General features: G+C 46.9%; 5 non-coding genes across 5 annotated transcripts; all 5 read right to left on the bottom strand.

Annotated features, from left to right (window-relative positions):
- trnav-aac (transfer RNA valine (anticodon AAC)) lies at positions 1–73 on the bottom strand. The gene has a single exon. It is a non-coding gene; the product is annotated as a tRNA-Val (tRNA).
- Positions 74–182: 109 nt separating this feature from the next.
- Positions 183–255, bottom strand: trnaf-gaa (transfer RNA phenylalanine (anticodon GAA)). Its single transcript has one exon. It is a non-coding gene; the product is annotated as a tRNA-Phe (tRNA).
- A 2,231-nt stretch (positions 256–2,486) lies between these two features.
- trnae-uuc (transfer RNA glutamic acid (anticodon UUC)) lies at positions 2,487–2,558 on the bottom strand. Its single transcript has one exon. It is a non-coding gene; the product is annotated as a tRNA-Glu (tRNA).
- Positions 2,559–3,573: 1,015 nt separating this feature from the next.
- On the bottom strand, positions 3,574–3,646 carry trnaf-gaa (transfer RNA phenylalanine (anticodon GAA)). Its single transcript has one exon. It is a non-coding gene; the product is annotated as a tRNA-Phe (tRNA).
- A 2,246-nt stretch (positions 3,647–5,892) lies between these two features.
- trnae-uuc (transfer RNA glutamic acid (anticodon UUC)) lies at positions 5,893–5,964 on the bottom strand. The gene has a single exon. It is a non-coding gene; the product is annotated as a tRNA-Glu (tRNA).
- Between the last annotated feature and the right edge of the window lie 14,825 nt (positions 5,965–20,789).

The raw sequence follows: 20,789 nt of genomic DNA, 5'->3' as shown, positions 1-20,789 counted from the left end.
TGTTTCCGCCCGGTCTCGAACCGGGGACCTTTCGCGTGTTAGGCGAACGTGATAGCCGCTACACTACGGAAACCTGCAGGGACCGCTGCTGGTGTCTCGCTTGCGTTTCGGGCTGAGAAAGGGAAGCGTCACTTTAGGCAGGGGGCGCTGGAGAGAGGAACAAAGGGCGCGATGAAACAAAATGCCGAAACCCGGGATCGAACCAGGGACCTTTAGATCTTCAGTCTAACGCTCTCCCAACTGAGCTATTTCGGCAGTGCACAGAGCCCACAGCCACCTGCTCCAGCGGCATGAGCGCACCAAGAGGAGCGGGAGAGTGTTGCAGGAACGTCACTCAGAAGGAAAGCCACCCAGCTGCGCCCTCTGAGCTCTGTCCAGCGCATCTTCCTCGCATGGACTCCTGCCTGCGACGGGCAGGAAACAATTAGCAAGAACAGAACAGCACCCCATGGGTGTCTCATGACCACACCTTAGGTTGTGACACGTGCAGGTGTGAGGGGTTGCCGGGCTACTCTGGAGCAGAGCTTGGGCGGAGGGGGGGCGGGAAAGCAGACAAAGAGGTGACACCTCAAGGTCTGCACGATCACAGCTCTCCGCCGCCCCAGGCTTCCGCTCGATAAGCTACTGGACACACCCGCCCCTCCTCACACAGACCGTGGAAAAGCCCCCGAGTGGGAGGGCTCTCTCTTCCTCCCAGGAGCTCTTGGACACGACGCACAGACAGAGCGCGGGGAGCCGCCGCCTGCAAACACGGCTCCAGGCAGGACTCCACTCCGCAGGAGCCGCAGAGCAGAGGAGATGGGGGCAGCTTAGTTCCTGTGCAGAGACCTGAGCTGTTGTTGCTGCGGACGCTGTCTTTTCTGTTCTCGGGGTAGGAGTGAATGTTGAGTTGCCCTTAGAAATGAAGCAGAGCACTTCAACGGCACGGGTGTGTGTGTGTGCGTGCGCCCTGGTGATTCTGGGAGACAGATCGAACCTGGGCTAAAAGAAAGGGGGCTTAGCCCTCTTCCATTTGCTAGTTCAGAGTTGTACAACCCATTTGTATCTGCTAGGCGGCGCAGTCGTCGTGCACAAAGAACGCTTTGAAAAGCGTCAAAAGCAAGTCATTCCGAGTTGGTCGTTTGTGTTTTCCGTTCAGACGCGAAATGCTGAAATGATCTCTCGGCTCCTCGGTTGTCATTTCTGCTCCGTAAAGGAATCGCAGGACGCGTCGGCTTCCAGCACGGTGGGTCGGGACACGATGCCGGGGGTCGAAGGGTGTGATGTCTTCCTCGTTAGCATAGTGGCAAGTATCCCCGCCTGTCACGCGGGAGACCGGGGTTTGATTCCCCGACGGGGAGTAGAAAGCTTTTCTTTTACCTCCTTAGAGAAAGGACTGCCTTTCACTTCTCTGTTTTCTTTCACAGCGTCGTGCACCTTTTCATTGCTCTCGCTTTCAGAGCCTCCGCACGGCACACGACTCGACATCAGAAAGCACATTGAAGTGAAAGCAGGAAGCGCTGCGACATGCACTGTGCAGATCCCGCCACACTAAGAGGTGAGTGGGTCTGTTCGATGCACAAAGAACGCTTTGATAAGCGTCAAAGGCAAGTCATTCCGAGTTGGTCGTTTGTGTTTTCTGTTCAGACGCGAAATGCTGAAATGATCTCTCGGCTCCTCGGTTGTCATTTCTGCTCCGTAAAGAAATCACAGCACGCGTCGGCTTCCAGCACGGTGGGTCGGGACACGATGCCGGGGGTCGGAGAGAGCGATGTCTTCCTCGTTAGTATAGTGGTGATTATCCCCACCTGTCACGCGGGAGACTGGGGTACATCAGGACGCGCATTGGAGTGAAAGCAGGATGCGCTGCGACATGCACTGTGCAGATCCCGCCACACTAAGAGGTGAGTGGGTCTGTGCGATCACAGCGCTAGGCGAATCCCCAATCCCCTTTTGTGCGTGGCGACAAAAGAAGCCGGTCTGTTTCCACCCAGTTTCGAACCAGGGACTTTTCGCGTGTGAGACAAACGTGATAACCACTACACTACGGAAACGGTAGCAAACCCTTCCCAGCGGCCCAGTGCTGAGCTTCGCCAATGCGATTCAGCTGCTTCCAGTGCCTTTATTGGAGTGCGCTGATGGACCGTGCTCTCTCTCCAGAGACCAGCACGCCTCTCATGGACGGAGCAGGAAAAGCGGCGCCACATTCTACAGCCCTCTCCACGCAATCGACGAAATCGGGCTACTGAAGTGGAGAAAATCGCCTCTCCAGAAAGTGCAAATATCATCTTGGAGAGTATAAATCCTATTGCCGAAGGTCAGCCCTGTCTACCAGAGTAACCCTCCCACCTCCTGCAGCGATGATCAGCTCGTATCACACGCGAGAAGTCTTCGGTTGGAAACAAGCGCCCCCTCTTCTCGCGCGTTTTGCACGTTCGAGTGGTTTTAATGCGGCTCCTTCGTACACGGTGCTGATCTTTTGGAAAGCAGGAGGCAAAACTGACACGTTCCCATACCGGGAGTCAAACCCGGGCCGCCTGGGTGAAAACCAGGAATCCTAACCACTAGACCATATGGGAGCACACAACCCCGCTGTTCCGGGCATCATGCAAGCAAACTACATAAATATAAGAAAACACGCAAGAGAGTTGTCACTCAGAGTGTCGAAGGGTCGATGTATACTGGGGCTCAGTTGAAATGCAACGTCAGGACTTTTCCGAATTAGGTCACACGAAGAGAGCACAGCCTTTTCCGCCCTGCCACGTGGGTATCGGTAACTTGCCGTGATCGTATAGTGGTCAGTACTTCGCGTTGTGGCCGCAACAACCCCGGTTCGAATCCGGGTCACGGCAGAATAGGGGCGTCTGCTTTTACTACTTGCGCGAATGAAGGCAAAAAAAAGCCAATCGATGTGAACGAACGGCGCTTTACAGAGGAGTACTGCCTGACTGGATCGTTGATGAACGACAGAGGCCACTCCGACCTCTTCTCGGTTTTCTTCAACGACTTACTAAGGATCTTCTTCACATTCGCCCATGCAGGGGAAGCCAGTTACACCAAAGCAAACGCAGGAAAGTGCATTTCAAGCAGAGACCAGGAGGGACTTGTTTACACCGAGAGTGGTCGGAGAATGGAACAATGCGCCCAGCCCTGTTGCTGGAGCCGATTCTTGATGAGATCTTGGGCTCACTGGATGCTAATCTTTCTGTTGTTCTTGCAGGTCCTGCGCTGCTTTTGAGCCGACAGAGCTCGTCCTGGTCTGTCGGCACAGCCCAATTGCAAATGATCGGCTCCGCGTACAGAAGGAACGTGCGTTTGGTACAAGAGTGCATGAAGGCACCGGAAATACATTGGGAACAAATGACCGGTCGCTCAAGACCTCTGTGAAGTACAGGAGCGTGCAACAAGAGGCTGTTTCCGCCCGGTCTCGGACCGGGGACCTTTCGCGTGTTAGGCGAACGTGATAGCCGCTACACTACGGAAACCTGCAGGGACCGCTGCTGGTGTCTCGCTTGCGTTTCGGGCTGAGAATGGGAAGCGTCACTTTAGGCAGGGGGCGCTGGAAAGAGGAACAAAGGGCGCGATGAAACAAAATGCCGAAACCCGGGATCGAACCAGGGACCTTTAGATCTTCAGTCTAACGCTCTCCCAACTGAGCTATTTCGGCAGTGCACAGAGCCCACAGCCACCTGCTCCAGCCTTCCTGTGTTGCGGCATGAGCGCACCAAGAGGAGCGGGAGAGTGTTGCAGGAACGTCACTCAGAAGGAAAGCCACCCAGCTGCGCCCTCTGAGCTCTGTCCAGCGCATCTTCCTCGCATGGACTCCTGCCTGCGACGGGCAGGAAACAATTAGCAAGAACAGAACAGCACCCCATGGGTGTCTCATGACCACACCTTAGGTTGTGACACGTGCAGGTGTGAGGGGTTGCCGGGCTACTCTGGAGCAGAGCTTGGGCGGAGGGGGGGCGGGAAAGCAGACAAAGAGGTGACACCTCAAGGTCTGCACGATCACAGCTCTCCGCCGCCCCAGGCTTCCGCTCGATAAGCTACTGGACACACCCGCCCCTCCTCACACAGACCGTGGAAAAGCCCCCGAGTGGGAGGGCTCTCTCTTCCTCCCAGGAGCTCTTGGACACGACGCACAGAGAGAGCGCGGGGAGCCGCCGCCTGCAAACACGGCTCCAGGCAGGACTCCACTCCACAGGAGCCGCAGAGCAGAGGAGATGGGGGCAGCTTAGTTCCTGTGCAGAGACCTGAGCTGTTGTTGCTGCGGACGCTGTCTTTTCTGTTCTCGGGGTAGGAGTGAATGTTGAGTTGCCCTTAGAAATGAAGCAGAGCACTTCAACGGCACGGGTGTGTGTGTGTGCGCGTGCGCCCTGGTGATTCTGGGAGACAGATCGAACCTGGGCTAAAAGAGAAGGGGCTTAGCCCTCTTCCATTTGCTAGTTCAGAGTTGTACAACCCATTTGTATCTGCTAGGCGGCGCAGTCGTCGTGCACAAAGAACGCTTTGAAAAGCGTCAAAAGCAAGTCATTCCGAGTTGGTCGTTTGTGTTTTCCGTTCAGACGCGAAATGCTGAAATGATCTCTCGGCTCCTCGGTTGTCATTTCTGCTCCGTAAAGGAATCACAGCACGCGTCGCCTTCCAGCACGCTGGGTCGGGACACGATGCCGGGGATCGAAGGGTGTGATGTCTTCCTCGTTAGTATAGTGGCAAGTATCCCCGCCTGTCACGCGGGAGACCGGGGTTTGATTCCCCGACGGGGAGTAGAAAGCTTTTCTTTTACCTCCTTAGAGAAAGGACTGCCTTTCACTTCTCTGTTTTCTTTCACAGCGTCGTGCACCTTTTCATTGCTCTCGCTTTCAGAGCCTCCGCACGGCACACGACTCGACATCAGAAAGCACATTGAAGTGAAAGCAGGAAGCGCTACGACATGCACTGTGCAGATCCCGCCACACTAAGAGGTGAGTGGGTCTGTTCGATGCACAAAGAACGCTTTGATAAGCGTCAAAGGCAAGTCATTCCGAGTTGGTCGTTTGTGTTTTCTGTTCAGACGCGAAATGCTGAAATGATCTCTCGGCTCCTCGGTTGTCATTTCTGCTCCGTAAAGAAATCACAGCACGCGTCGGCTTCCAGCACGGTGGGTCGGGACACGATGCCGGGGGTCGGAGAGAGCGATGTCTTCCTCGTTAGTATAGTGGTGATTATCCCCACCTGTCACGCGGGAGACTGGGGTACATCAGGACGCGCATTGGAGTGAAAGCAGGATGCGCTGCGACATGCACTGTGCAGATCCCGCCACACTAAGAGGTGAGTGGGTCTGTGCGATCACAGCGCTAGGCGAATCCCCAATCCCCTTTTGTGCGTGGCGACAAAAGAAGCCGGTCTGTTTCCGCCCAGTTTCGAACCAGGGACTTTTCGCATGTGAGACAAACGTGATAACCACTACACTACGGAAACGGTAGCAAACCCTTCCCAGCGGCCCAGTGCTGAGCTTCGCCAATGCGATTCAGCTGCTTCCAGTGCCTTTATTGGAGTGCGCTGATGGACCGTGCTCTCTCTCCAGAGACCAGCACGCCTGTCATGGACGGAGCAGGAAAAGCGGCGCCACATTCTACAGCCCTCTCCACGCAATCGACGAAATCGGGCTACTGAAGTGGAGAAAATCGCCTCTCCAGAAAGTGCAAATATCATCTTGGAGAGTATAAATCCTATTGCCGAAGGTCAGCCCTGTCTACCAGAGTAACCCTCCCACCTCCTGCAGCGATGATCAGCTCGTCTCACACGCGAGAAGTCTTCGGTTGGAAACAAGCGCCCCCTCTTCTCGCGCGTTTTGCACGTTCGAGTGGTTTTAATGCGGCTCCTTCGTACACGGTGCTGATCTTTTGGAAAGCAGGAGGCAAAACTGACACGTTCCCATACCGGGAGTCAAACCCGGGCCGCCTGGGTGAAAACCAGGAATCCTAACCACTAGACCATATGGGAGCACACAACCCCGCTGTTCCGGGCATCATGCAAGCAAACTACATAAATATGAGAAAACACGCAAGAGAGTTGTCACTCAGAGTGTCGAAGGGTCGATGTATACTGGGGCTCAGTTGAAATGTAACGTCAGGACTTTTCCGAATTAGGTCACACGAAGAGAGCACAGCCTTTTCCGCCCTGCCATGTGTGTATCGGTAACTCGCCGTGATCGTATAGTGGTCAGTACTTTGCGTTGTGGCCGCAACAACCCCGGTTCGAATCCGGGTCACGGCAGAATAGGGGCGTCTGCTTTTACTACTTGCGCGAATGAAGGCAAAAAAAAGCCAATCGATGTGAACGAACGGCGCTTTACAGAGGAGTACTGCCTGACTGGATCGTTGATGAACGACAGAGGCCACTCCGACCTCTTCTCGGTTTTCTTCAACGACTTACTAAGGATCTTCTTCACATTCGCCCATGCAGGGGAAGCCAGTTACACCAAAGCAAACGCAGGAAAGTGCATTTCAAGCAGAGACCAGGAGGGACTTGTTTACACCGAGAGTGGTCGGAGAATGGAACAATGCGCCCAGCCTTGTTGCTGGAGCCGATTCTTGATGAGATCTTGGGCTCACTGGATGCTAATCTTTCTGTTGTTCTTGCAGGTCCTGCGCTGCTTTTGAGCCGACAGAGCTCGTCCTGATTGCCCAATTGCAAATGATCGGCTCCGCGTACAGAAGGAACGTGCGTTTGGTACAAGAGTGCATGAAGGCACCTTAAATACATTGGGAACAAATGATCAGTCGTTTAATACCTGTGTGAAGTACAGGAGCGTGCAAAGAGAGGCTGTTTCCGCCTGGACTCGAACCGGGGATCTTTCGCGTGTGAGGCGAACGTGATAACCGCTACACTAAGGAAACGGTTAGATTACAGGCTTAGCGGCAGTGAGTATTCAACTTCATTGCTTTACTGCTCCCAACTAGTTGATATCAATTTAATTCCAAAGGTTATGTACTTGTTTTGAGTATCTAATGTAGAAGTTGTAAACAAGTTCAATTACGATACGGTCTAAATGAATGATATACCGAACTTATGTCCTCTTGATATGTGTAACTTTTTGTAACTGAATGAATTTATATCTTTTGTATTCTGATAACCCTTACGATAAGATCTGTTAGGTTTACATGCATATTCTATATAATAATAAATGCATCCTCGTGTATTAGTACCTGTGTGTGCGTTGTTTGAGTTATATCGCATGGTTAGATTCTAAGACCATTAAAATAATCAATTTTGTGATTTACTGCCACAATTAATAATTGTCCCAGTAAATGCCCAAACCCCTACAGAACTGGTGCTTTGTGAGAGCACACTACAACAGTGTGTGATCTCCTGTCCCAGCCTGAGGAGCAGACAGCGAGCCTGTCTCTCAATAATACTAATAATACAGTGTGTGATCTCCTATCCCAGCCTGGGAAACTGTGAGTCAGCCACTCAATAATTATAATACAGTGTGATCTACTGTCCCAGCTTGAGGAACACACAGTGAGCCTGTTTCTCAATAATAATAATACAGTGTGTGACCTCCTGTCCCAGCTTAGGGAACAGTGAACTAGACTCTAAATAATAATAATACAGTGTGATCTACTGTCACAGCCTGAGGAACAGTGAGCTTGTCTCTCAATAATAATAATAATACAGTGTGATCTCCTGTCCCAGCCTGAGGAACAGTGAGCCTGTCTCTCAATAATAATAATACAGTGTGTGACCTCCTGTCCCAGTTTGGGGAACAGAGAACTAGACTCTCAATGATAATAATACAATGTGATCTACTGTCCCAGCCTGAGGAACAGTGAGTTTATCTGTCAATAATAATAATACAGTGTGATCTCCTGTCCCAGCCTGAGGAACAGTGAGCTAGTCTCTCAATAATAATAATAATACAGTGTGATCTCCTGTCCCAGCCTGAGGAACAGTGAGCCTGTCTCTCAATAATAATAATACAGTGTGTGACCTCCTGTCCCAGCTTAGGGAACAGTGAACTAGACTCTCAATAATAATAATACAGTGTGATCTACTGTCACAGCCTGAGGAACAGTGAGCTTGTCTCTCAATAATAATAATACAGTGTGATCTCCTGTCCCAGCCTGAGGAACAGTGAGCCTGTCTCTCAATAATAATAATACAGTGTGTGACCTCCTGTCCCAGTTTGGGGAACAGAGAACTAGACTCTCAATGATAATAATACAATGTGATCTACTGTCCCAGCCTGAGGAACAGTGAGTTTATCTGTCAATAATAATAATACAGTGTGATCTCCTGTCCCAGCCTGAGGAACAGTGAGCTAGTCTCTCAATAATAATAATAATACAGTGTGATCTCCTGTCCCAGCCTGAGGAACAGTGAGCCTGTCTCTCAATAATAATAATACAGTGTGTGATCTCCTGTCCCAGCCTGAGGAACAGACAGTGAACCTGTCTCTCAATAATGATAATAATACAGTGTGTGGCCTCCTGTCCCAGCCTGAGGAAGAGACAGTGAGCATGTCTCTCAACAATAATATTAATAAACTGTGTGATCTCCTGTCCCAGTCTGAGGAACAGACAGTGAGCCTGTCTCTCAATAATAATAATACAGAACGTGATCTCCTGTCCCATCATAAGGAACAGACAGTGAACCTGTCTCTCAGTAATAATACAGTGTGTGATCTTCTGTCCCAGTCTAGGGAATTGAAAGTGAGCCTGTCTCTCAGTAATAATAATATAGTGTGTGATCCACTGTCCCAGCCTGAGGAACAGACAGTCAGCCCGTCTCTCAATAATAATAATACAGTGTGTGATATCCTGTCCCAGCCTGAGGAACAGACAGGAGTGAGCCAGTCTCTGAGTAATAATAAAGCAGATTATGATCTGCTGTCCCAGCCTAAGGAACAATCAGGAAAGAGCAGGTCTCTCGATAATAATAATACAGTGTGTGATCTCCTGTCCCAGCCTGAGGAACAGACAGTGAGCCTGTCTCTCAATAATAAAAATATAGTGTGTGACCTCCTGTCCCAGCCTGAGAAACAGACAGTGTGCCTATCTCACAATAATAATAATACAGTGTGTGACCTCCTGTCCCAGCCTGGGGAACTGTGTGCCAGACTCTCAATAATAATAATACAGTGTGATCTCATGTCCCAGCCTCAGGTACAGTGAGCCTGTCTCTCAATAATAATAATCCAGTGTGATACTTCCTGTCCCAGCCAGAGGAACAGACAGTGAGCCTGTCTCTCAATAATAATAATACAGTGTGTATTATTGTGTATTATTATTTCTCAGCCTGAAGAACAGTGAGCCTGTCTCTCAATAATAATAATACAGTGTGTCATCTCCTGTCCAAGCCTGAGGAACAGTGAGCTTGTCTCTCAATAATAATAATACAGTGTGATCTCCTGCACCAGCCTGAAGAACAGTAAACCTGTCTCTCAATAACAATAATCCAGTGTGTGATCTCCAGTCCTGAGGAACAGACAGTGATCCTGTCTCTCAATAATAATAACCTAGTGTGGAATGTCCTGTCCCAGTCTGAGGAACAAACAATGAGCATGTCTCTCAATAATAATAGAATAGTGTGTGATCTCCAGTCCCAGCCAGAGGAACAGACATTGAGCCTGTCTCTCAATTATAATAATACAGTGTGTGACCTCCTATCCCAGCCTGAGGAACAGACAGTGAGCCTGTCTCTCAATAATAATAATACAGTGTGTGACCTCCTCTCCCAGCCTGGTGAACACTGAGCCAGACTCTCAGTCATAATAATACAGTGTGATCTACTGACTCAGCCTGAGGAACAGTGAGCTTGTCTCTCAATAATAATAATACAGTGTGATCTCCTGTCCATGCCTGGAATACAGACAGTAAACCTGTCTCTCAATAATAATAATCCAGTGTGTGATCTCCTGTCCCAGCCTGAGGAACAGACAGTGAACCTGTCTCTCAATAATAATAATAATACAGTTTGTGACCTCCTGTCCCTGCCCAAAAGAAGAGACAGTGAGCCAATCTCTCAATAATAATAATACAGTGTGTGATCTCCTGTCCCAGCCTGAGGAACAGACAGTGAACCTGTCTCTCAATAATAATAATAATACAGTGTGTGACCTCCTCTCCCAGCTTGAGGAACAGACAGTATGCCTCTCTCTCATTAATAATAATAAAGTGTGTGACCTCCTGTCCCAGCCTGAGGAACAGCGAGCCTGTCTCTCAATAATAACAATACAGTGTGTCATCTCGTGTCCCAGCCTGAGGAAAGTGAGCTTGTCTCTTAATAATAATAATAATACAGTGTGATCTCCTGTCCCAGCCTGAGTAACAGTGAACCTGTCTCTCAATAATAATAATACAGTGTGTGACCTCCATTTCCAGCCTGAGGAAGAGACAGTGAACCTCTCTATCAGTAGTAATAATACAGTGTGTGATCTCCTGTCCCAGCCCTAAAGAAGAGACAGTGAGCCTGTCTCTCAATCATAATAATACAGTGTGTGATCTCCTGTCTCAGCCTGGGGAACAGACAGTAAACCTGTCTCTCAATAATAATAATCCAGTGTGTGATCTCCAGTCTTAGCCTGAGGAACAGACAGTGATCCTGTCTCTCAATAATAATACCCTAGTGTGGAATGTCCTGTCCCAGTCTGAGGATCAAACAATGAGCATGTCACTCAGTAATAATAGAATAGTGCGTGATCTCCTGTACTATTCTGAGGAACAGACAGTGAGCCTGTCTCTCAATAATAATAATACAGTGTGTGACCTCCTATCCCAGCCTGAGGAACAGACAGTGAGCCTGTCTCTCAATAATAATAATACAGTGTGTGACCTCCTGTCCCAGCCTGGGGAAGAGACAGTGAGCCTGCCACTCAATAATAATATTACAGTGTGTGATCTCCTTTCCCAGCCAGGGATCAGACAGTAAATCTGTCTCATAATAATAGTAATCCACTGTCTTAGCCTGAGGAACAGACAGTGATCCTGTCTCTCAATAATAATAAAAATACAGTGTGTGACGTCCTGTCCCAGCCTGAGGAACAGACAGTGAGCCTGTCTCTCAATAATAATAATAATACAGTGTGTGACCTCCTGTCCCAGCCTGAGGAACAGACAGTGAGCCTGTCTCTCAATAATAATCAGTGTGTGACTTCCTGTCCCAGCCTGAGGAACAGACAGTGAGCCTGTCTCTCAATAATAATAATACAGTGTGTGTCCTCCTGTCCCAGCTTGGGGAACAGTAAGCCAGACTCTCAACAATAATAATACAGTGTGATCTACTGTCCCAGCCTGAGGAACAGTGAGCCTCTCTCTCAATAATAATAATAAAGTGTGTGACCTCCTGTCCCAGCCTGAGGAACAGCGAGCCCGTCTCTTAATAATAATAATACAGTGTGATCTCCTGTCCCAGCCTGAGGAACAGTGAGCCCGACTCTCAATAATAATAATACAGTGTGTGATCTCCTGTCTTAGCCTGAGGAACTGACAGTGAACCTGTCTCTCAATAATAATAACCTTGTGTGGAATGTCCTGTCCCAGTCTGAGGAGAAAACAGCGAGCATGTCTCTCAGTAATAATAGAACAGTGTGTGATCTCCAGTCCCCGCAAGAGGAACAGACAGTGAGCCTATATCTCAATAATAATAATACAGTGCGTGACCTCCTGTCCCAGCCTGAGGAAGAGACAGTGAACCTCTCTGTCAGTAATAATAATACAGTGTGTGATCTCCTGTCCCAGCCCAAAAGAAGGGACAGTGAGCCTATCTCTCAATAATAATAATACAGTGTGTGATCTCCTGTCCCAGCCTGAGGAACAGACAGTGAACCTGTCTCTCAATAATAATAATAATACAGTGTGTGACCTCCTGTCCCAGCCTGAGGAACAGACTGTGAGCCTGTCTCTCAATAATAATAATACAGTGTGTGACTTCCTGTCCCAGCATGAGGAACAGACAGTGAGCCTCTCTCTCAATAATAATAATAAGGTGTGTGACCTCCTGTCCCAGCCTGAGGAACAGCGAGCCTGTCTCTCAATAACAATAATACAGTGCGTGATCACCTGTACTAGCCTGAGGAACAGACAGTGAACCTGTCTCTCAATAATAATAATAATACAGTTTGTGACCTCCTGTCCCAGCCCAAAAGAAGAGACAGTGAGCCTATCTCTCAATAATAATAATACAGTGTGTGATCTCCTGTCCCAGCCTGAGAAACCGAAAGTGAAACTGTCTCTCACTAATAATAATAATACAGTGTGTGACCTCCTGTCCCAGTCTGAGGAACAGACAGTGAGCCTGTCTCTCAATAAGAATAATACAGTGTGTGACTTCCTGTCCCAGCATGAGTAACAGACAGTAAGCCTCTCTCTCAATAATAATTATAAAGTGTGTGACCTCCTGTCCCAGCCTGAGGAACAGCGAGCCTGTCTCTCAATAATAATAATACAGTGTGTCATCTCCTATCCCAGCCTGAGGAAGAGTGAGCTTTTCTCTTAATAATAATAATACAGTGTGATCTCTTGTCTCAGCCTGAGTAACAGTGAGCCTGACTCTCAATAATAATAATACAGTGTGTGATCATCTGTCTTAGCCTGAGGAGCAGACAGTGAACCTGTCTCTCAATAATAATAACCTTGTGTGGAATGTCCTGTCCCAGTCTGAGGAACAAACAGTGAGCATGTCTCTCAATAATAATAGAACAGTGTGTGATCTCCAGTCATAGCAAGAGGAACAGACAGTGAGCCTATATCTCAATAATAATAATAAAGTGCGTGATCACCTGTACAAGCCTGAGGAACAAACAGTGAACCTGTCTCTCAATAATAATAATACAGTGTGTGACCTCCTTTTCCAGCCTGAGGAATAGACAGTGAACCTCTCTATCAGTAGTAATAATAAAGTGTGTGATCTCCTGTCCCAGACCAAAAGAAGAGACAGTGAGCCTATCTCTGAATAATAATAATACAGTGTGTGATCTCCTGTCCCAGCCTGAGGAACAGACAGTGAACCTGTCTCTCAATAATAATAATAATACAGTGTGTGACCTCCTGTCCCAGCCTGAGGAACAGACAGTGAGCCTGTCTCTCAATAATAATAATACAATGTGTGACTTCCTGTCCCAGCATGAGTAACAGACAGTGAACCTCTCTCTCAATAATAATAATAAAGTGTGTTACCTCCTGTCCCAGCCTGAGGAACAGACAATGAGCCTGTCTCTCAATAATAACAATACAGTGTGTGACTTCCTGTCCCAGCCTGAGGAACAGACAGTGAGCCTGTCTCTCAATAAAAATAATACAGTGTGTGACTTCCTGTCCCAGCCTGAGGAACAGACAGTGAGCCTGTCTCTCAATTATAATAATACAGTGTGTGACCTCCTGTCCCAGCTTGGGGAACAGTAAGCCAGACTCTCAACAATAATAATACAGTGTGATCTACTGTCCCAGCCTGAGGAACAGTGAGCTTATCTCTCAATAATAATAATACAGTATGATCTCCTGTCCCAGCCTGAGGAACAGACAGTGAGCCTCTCTCTCAATAATAATAATAAAGTGTGTGACCTCCTGTCCCAGCCTGAGGAACAGCGAGCCTGTCTCTCAATAATAATAATACAGTGTGTCATCTCCTGTCCCAGCCTGAGGAAAGTGAGCTTGTCTCTTAATAATAATAATAATACAGTGTGATCTCCTGTCCCAGCCTGAGTAACAGTGAACTTGTCTCTCAATAATAATAATACAGTGTGTGACCTCCATTTCCAGCCTGAGGAAGAGACAGTGAACCTCTCTATCAGTAGTAATAATACAGTGTGTGATCTCCTGTCTCAGCCTGGGGAACAGACAGTAAACCTGTCTCTCAATAATAATAATCCAGTGTGTGATCTCCAGTCTTAGCCTGAGGAACAGACAGTGATCCTGTCTCTCAATAATAATACCCTAGTGTGGAATGTCCTGTCCCAGTCTGAGGATCAAACAATGAGCATGTCACTCAGTAATAATAGAATAGTGCGTGATCTCCTGTACTATTCTGAGGAACAGACAGTGAGCCTGTCTCTCAATAATAATAATACAGTGTGTGACCTCCTATCCCAGCCTGAGGAACAGACAGTGAGCCTGTCTCTCAATAATAATAATACAGTGTGTGACCTCCTGTCCCAGCCTGGGGAAGAGACAGTGAGCCTGCCACTCAATAATAATATTACAGTGTGTGATCTCCTTTCCCAGCCAGGGATCAGACAGTAAATCTGTCTCATAATAATAGTAATCCACTGTCTTAGCCTGAGGAACAGACAGTGATCCTGTCTCTCAATAATAATAAAAATACAGTGTGTGACGTCCTGTCCCAGCCTGAGGAACAGACAGTGAGCCTGTCTCTCAATAATAATAATAATACAGTGTGTGACCTCCTGTCCCAGCCTGAGGAACAGACAGTGAGCCTGTCTCTCAATAATAATCAGTGTGTGACTTCCTGTCCCAGCCTGAGGAACAGACAGTGAGCCTGTCTCTCAATAATAATAATACAGTGTGTGTCCTCCTGTCCCAGCTTGGGGAACAGTAAGCCAGACTCTCAACAATAATAATACAGTGTGATCTACTGTCCCAGCCTGAGGAACAGTGAGCCTCTCTCTCAATAATAATAATAAAGTGTGTGACCTCCTGTCCCAGCCTGAGGAACAGCGAGCCCGTCTCTTAATAATAATAATACAGTGTGATCTCCTGTCCCAGCCTGAGGAACAGTGAGCCCGACTCTCAATAATAATAATACAGTGTGTGATCTCCTGTCTTAGCCTGAGGAACTGACAGTGAACCTGTCTCTCAATAATAATAACCTTGTGTGGAATGTCCTGTCCCAGTCTGAGGAGAAAACAGCGAGCATGTCTCTCAGTAATAATAGAACAGTGTGTGATCTCCAGTCCCCGCAAGAGGAACAGACAGTGAGCCTATATCTCAATAATAATAATACAGTGCGTGACCTCCTGTCCCAGCCTGAGGAAGAGACAGTGAACCTCTCTGTCAGTAATAATAATACAGTGTGTGATCTCCTGTCCCAGCCCAAAAGAAGGGACAGTGAGCCTATCTCTCAATAATAATAATACAGTGTGTGATCTCCTGTCCCAGCCTGAGGAACAGACAGTGAACCTGTCTCTCAATAATAATAATAATACAGTGTGTGACCTCCTGTCCCAGCCTGAGGAACAGACTGTGAGCCTGTCTCTCAATAATAATAATACAGTGTGTGACTTCCTGTCCCAGCATGAGGAACAGACAGTGAGCCTCTCTCTCAATAATAATAATAAGGTGTGTGACCTCCTGTCCCAGCCTGAGGAACAGCGAGCCTGTCTCTCAATAACAATAATACAGTGCGTGATCACCTGTACTAGCCTGAGGAACAGACAGTGAACCTGTCTCTCAATAATAATAATAATACAGTTTGTGACCTCCTGTCCCAGCCCAAAAGAAGAGACAGTGAGCCTATCTCTCAATAATAATAATACAGTGTGTGATCTCCTGTCCCAGCCTGAGAAACCGAAAGTGAAACTGTCTCTCACTAATAATAATAATACAGTGTGTGACCTCCTGTCCCAGTCTGAGGAACAGACAGTGAGCCTGTCTCTCAATAAGAATAATACAGTGTGTGACTTCCTGTCCCAGCATGAGTAACAGACAGTAAGCCTCTCTCTCAATAATAATTATAAAGTGTGTGACCTCCTGTCCCAGCCTGAGGAACAGCGAGCCTGTCTCTCAATAATAATAATACAGTGTGTCATCTCCTATCCCAGCCTGAGGAAGAGTGAGCTTTTCTCTTAATAATAATAATACAGTGTGATCTCTTGTCTCAGCCTGAGTAACAGTGAGCCTGACTCTCAATAATAATAATACAGTGTGTGATCATCTGTCTTAGCCTGAGGAGCAGACAGTGAACCTGTCTCTCAATAATAATAACCTTGTGTGGAATGTCCTGTCCCAGTCTGAGGAACAAACAGTGAGCATGTCTCTCAATAATAATAGAACAGTGTGTGATCTCCAGTCATAGCAAGAGGAACAGACAGTGAGCCTATATCTCAATAATAATAATAAAGTGCGTGATCACCTGTACAAGCCTGAGGAACAAACAGTGAACCTGTCTCTCAATAATAATAATAATACAGTGTGTGACCTCCTTTTCCAGCCTGAGGAATAGACAGTGAACCTCTCTATCAGTAGTAATAATAAAGTGTGTGATCTCCTGTCCCAGACCAAAAGAAGAGACAGTGAGCCTATCTCTGAATAATAATAATACAGTGTGTGATCTCCTGTCCCAGCCTGAGGAACAGACAGTGAACCTGTCTCTCAATAATAATAATAATACAGTGTGTGACCTCCTGTCCCAGCCTGAGGAACAGACAGTGAGCCTGTCTCTCAATAATAATAATACAATGTGTGACTTCCTGTCCCAGCATGAGTAACAGACAGTGAACCTCTCTCTCAATAATAATAATAAAGTGTGTTACCTCCTGTCCCAGCCTGAGGAACAGACAATGAGCCTGTCTCTCAATAATAACAATACAGTGTGTGACTTCCTGTCCCAGCCTGAGGAACAGACAGTGAGCCTGTCTCTCAATAAAAATAATACAGTGTGTGACTTCCTGTCCCAGCCTGAGGAACAGACAGTGAGCCTGTCTCTCAATTATAATAATACAGTGTGTGACCTCCTGTCCCAGCTTGGGGAACAGTAAGCCAGACTCTCAACAATAATAATACAGTGTGATCTACTGTCCCAGCCTGAGGAACAGTGAGCTTATCTCTCAATAATAATAATACAGTATGATCTCCTGTCCCAGCCTGAGGAACAGACAGTGAGCCTCTCTCTCAATAATAATAATAAAGTGTGTGACCTCCTGTCCCAGCCTGAGGAACAGCGAGCCTGTCTCTCAATAATAATAATACAGTGTGTCATCTCCTGTCCCAGCCTGAGGAAAGTGAGCTTGTCTCTTAATAATAATAATAATACAGTGTGATCTCCTGTCCCAGCCTGAGTAACAGTGAACTTGTCTCTCAATAATAATAATACAGTGTGTGACCTCCTTTTCCAGCCTGAGGAAGAGACAGTGAACCTCTCTATCAGTAGTAATAATACAGTGTGTGATCTCCTGTCCCAGCCCAAAAGAAGAGACAGTGAGCCTGTCTCTCAATCATAATAATACAGTGTGTGATCTCCTGTCTCAGCCTGGGGAACAGACAGTAAACCTGTCTCTCAATAATAATAATCCAGTGTGTGATCTCCAGTCTTAGCCTGAGGAACAGACAGTGATCCTGTCTCTCAATAATAATAACCTAGTGTGGAATGTCCTGTCCCAGTCTGAGGATCAAACAATGAGCATGTTACTCAGTAATAATAGAATAGTGCGTGATCTCCTGTACTAGCCTGAGGAACAGACAGTGAGCCTGTCTCTCAATAATAATAATACAGTGTGTGACCTCCTGTCCCAGCCTGGGGAAGAGACAGTGAGCCTGCCACTCAATAATAATATTACAGTGTGTGATCTCCTGTCCCAGCCAGGGATCAGACAGTAAATCTGTCTCATAATAATAGTAATCCACTGTCTTAGCCTGAGGAACAGACAGTGATCCTGTCTCTCAATAATAATAAAAATACAGTGTGTGACCTCCTGTCCCAGCCTGAAGAACAGACAGTGAGCCTGTCTCTCAGTAATAATAATAATACAGTGTGTGACCTCCTGTCCCAGCCTGAGGAACAGACAATGAGCCTGTCTCTCAATAATAACAATACAGTGTGTGACTTCCTGTCCCAGCCTGAGGAACAGACAGTGAGCCTGTCTCTCAATAAAAATAATACAGTGTGTGACTTCCTGTCCCAGCCTGAGGAACAGACAGTGAGCCTGTCTCTCAATTATAATAATACAGTGTGTGACCTCCTGTCCCAGCTTGGGGAACAGTAAGCCAGACTCTCAACAATAATAATACAGTGTGATCTACTGTCCCAGCCTGAGGAACAGTGAGCTTGTCTCTCAATAATAATAATACAGTATGATCTCCTGTCCCAGCCTGAGGAACAGACAGTGAGCCTCTCTCTCAATAATAATAATAAAGTGTGTGACCTCCTGTCCCAGCCTGAGGAACAGCAAGCCCGTCTCTTAATAATAATAATACAGTGTGATCTCCTGTCCCAGCCTGAGGAACAGTGAGCCTGACTCTCAATAATAATAATACAGTGTGTGATCTCCTGTCTTAGCCTGAGGAACTGACAGTGAACCTGTCTCTCAATAATAATAACCTTGTGTGGAATGTCCTGTCCCAGTCTGAGGAGAAAACAGCGAGCATGTCTCTCAGTAATAATAGAACAGTGTGTGATCTCCAGTCCCCGCAAGAGGAACAGACAGTGAGCCTATATCTCAATAATAATAATACAGTGCGTGATCACCTGTACTAGCCTGAGGAACAGACAGTGAACCTGTCTCTCAATAATAATAATACAGTGTGTGACCTCCTGTCCCAGCCTGAGGAAGAGACAGTGAACCTCTCTGTCAGTAATAATAATAGAGTGTGTGATCTCCTGTCCCAGCCCAAAAGAAGAGACAGTGAGCCTATCTCTCAATAATAATAATACAGTGTGTGATCTCCTGTCCCAGCCTGAGGAACAGACAGTGAATCTGTCTCTCAATAATAATAATAATACAGTGTGTGACCTCCTGTCCCAGCCTGAGGAACAGACAGTGAGCCTGTCTCTCAATAATAATAATACAGTGTGTGACTTCCTGTCCCAGCATGAGGAACAGACAGTGAGCCTCTCTCTCAATAATAATAATAAGGTGTGTGACCTCCTGTCCCAGCCTGAGGAACAGCGAGCCTGTCTCTCAATAATAATAATACAGTGTGTCATCACCTGTCCCAGCCTTAGGAACAGTGAGCTTGTCTCTTAATAATAATAATACAGTGTGATCTCTTATCCCAACCTGAGGAACAGTGAGCTTGTCTCTTAATAATAATAATACAGTGTGATCTCTTATCCCAACCTGAGGAACAGTGAGCCTGACTCTCAATAATAATAATACAGTGTGTGATCTCCTGTCTTAGCCTGAGGAACAGACAGTGAACCTGTCTCTCAATAATAATAACCTTGTGTGGAATGTCCTGTCCCAGTCTGAGGAACAAACAGTGAGCATTTCTCTCAATAATAATAGAACTGTGTGATCTTTAGTCCCAGCAAGAGGAACAGACAGTGAGCCTATATCTCAATAACAATAATACAGTGCGTGATCACCTGTACTAGCCTGAGGAACAGACAGTGAACCTGTCTTTCAATAATAATAATACAGTGTGTGACCTCCTGTCCCAGCCTGAGGAACAGACAGTGAGCCTGTCTCTCAATAATAATAATACAGTGTGTGACTTCCTGTCCCAGCATGAGTAACAGACAGTGAACCTCACTCTCAATAATAATAATAAAGTGTGTTACCTCCTGTCCCAGCCTGAGGAACAGCGAGCCTGTCTCTCAATAATAATAATACAGTGTGTCACCTCCTGTCCCAGCCTGAGGAACAGTGAGCTTGTCTCTTAATAATAATAATACAGTGTGATCTCCTGTCCCAGCCTGAGGAACAGTGAGCCTGACTCTCAATAATAATAATACAGTGTGTGATCTCCTGTCTTAGCCTGAGGAACAGACAGTGAACCTGTCTCTCAATAATAATAACCTTGTGTGGAATGTACTGTCCCAGTCTGAGGAACAAACAGTGAGCATGGCTCTCAATAATAATAGAACAGTGTGTGATCTCCAGTCCCAGCAAGAGGAACAGACAGTGAGCCTATATCTCAATAATAATAATACAGTGCGTGATCACCTGTACTAGCCTGAGGAACAGACAGTGAACCTGTCTCTCAATAATAATAATACAGTGTGATCTCCTGTCCCAGCCTGAGGAACAGGCAGTGAGCCTGTGTCTCAATAATATTAATAAACTGTGTGATCTCCTGTCCCAGCCTGAGACACAGACAGTGAGCCTCTCTCTCAATAATAATAATACAGAGTGTGATCTCCTGTCCCAGTCTGGGGAACAGAACGTGAGCCTGTCTCTCAGTAATAATAATATAGTGTGTGATCCACTGTCCTAGCCTGGGGAACAGACACTCAGCCCGTCTCTCATTAATAATAATACAGTGTGTGATCTCCTGTCCCAACCTGAGGAACAGATAGGAGTGAGCCGGTTTCTCAATAATAATAAAGCAGATTATGATCTCCTGTCCCAGCCTAAGGAACAGTCAGGAAAGAGCAGGTCTCTCGATAATAATAATACAGTGTGTGATCTCCTGTCCTAGCCTGAGGAACAGACAGTGAGCCTGTCTCTCAATAATAATAATACAGTGTGTGACTTCCTGTCCAAGCCTGAGGAACAGACTGTGAGCCAGTCTCTCAAAATAATAAAAATACAGTGTGTGACCTCCTGTCCCAGCCTGAGGAAGAGACAGTGAGCCTGCCTCTCAATTATAATAATACAGTGTGTGACCTCCTGCCCCAGCCTGGGGAACAGTGAGCCAGACTCTCAATAATAATAATACAGTGTGATCTCCTGTCCCAGCCTGAGGAACAGTGAGTCTGTCTCTCAATAATACAAATACAGTGTGTGATCTTCTGTCCCAGCCTGAGGAACAGACAGTGAGTCTTTCCCTCATTAATAATAATACAGTGTGTGACTTCCTGTCCAAGCCTGAGGAACAGAGAGTGAGCCTTTCCCTCAATAAGAATAATACAGTGTGTGACCTCCTGTCCTAGCCTGAGGAACAGACAGTGAGCCTGTCTCTCAATAATAATAATACAGTGTGTGACCTCCT

Source organism: Atractosteus spatula (assembly GCF_055471065.1).
Source record: "Atractosteus spatula isolate fAtrSpa1 chromosome 10 unlocalized genomic scaffold, fAtrSpa1.hap1 SUPER_10_unloc_6, whole genome shotgun sequence".
Taxonomy (NCBI): domain Eukaryota; kingdom Metazoa; phylum Chordata; class Actinopteri; order Semionotiformes; family Lepisosteidae; genus Atractosteus; species Atractosteus spatula.
This window is presented reverse-complemented; position numbering and strand designations above follow the sequence as displayed.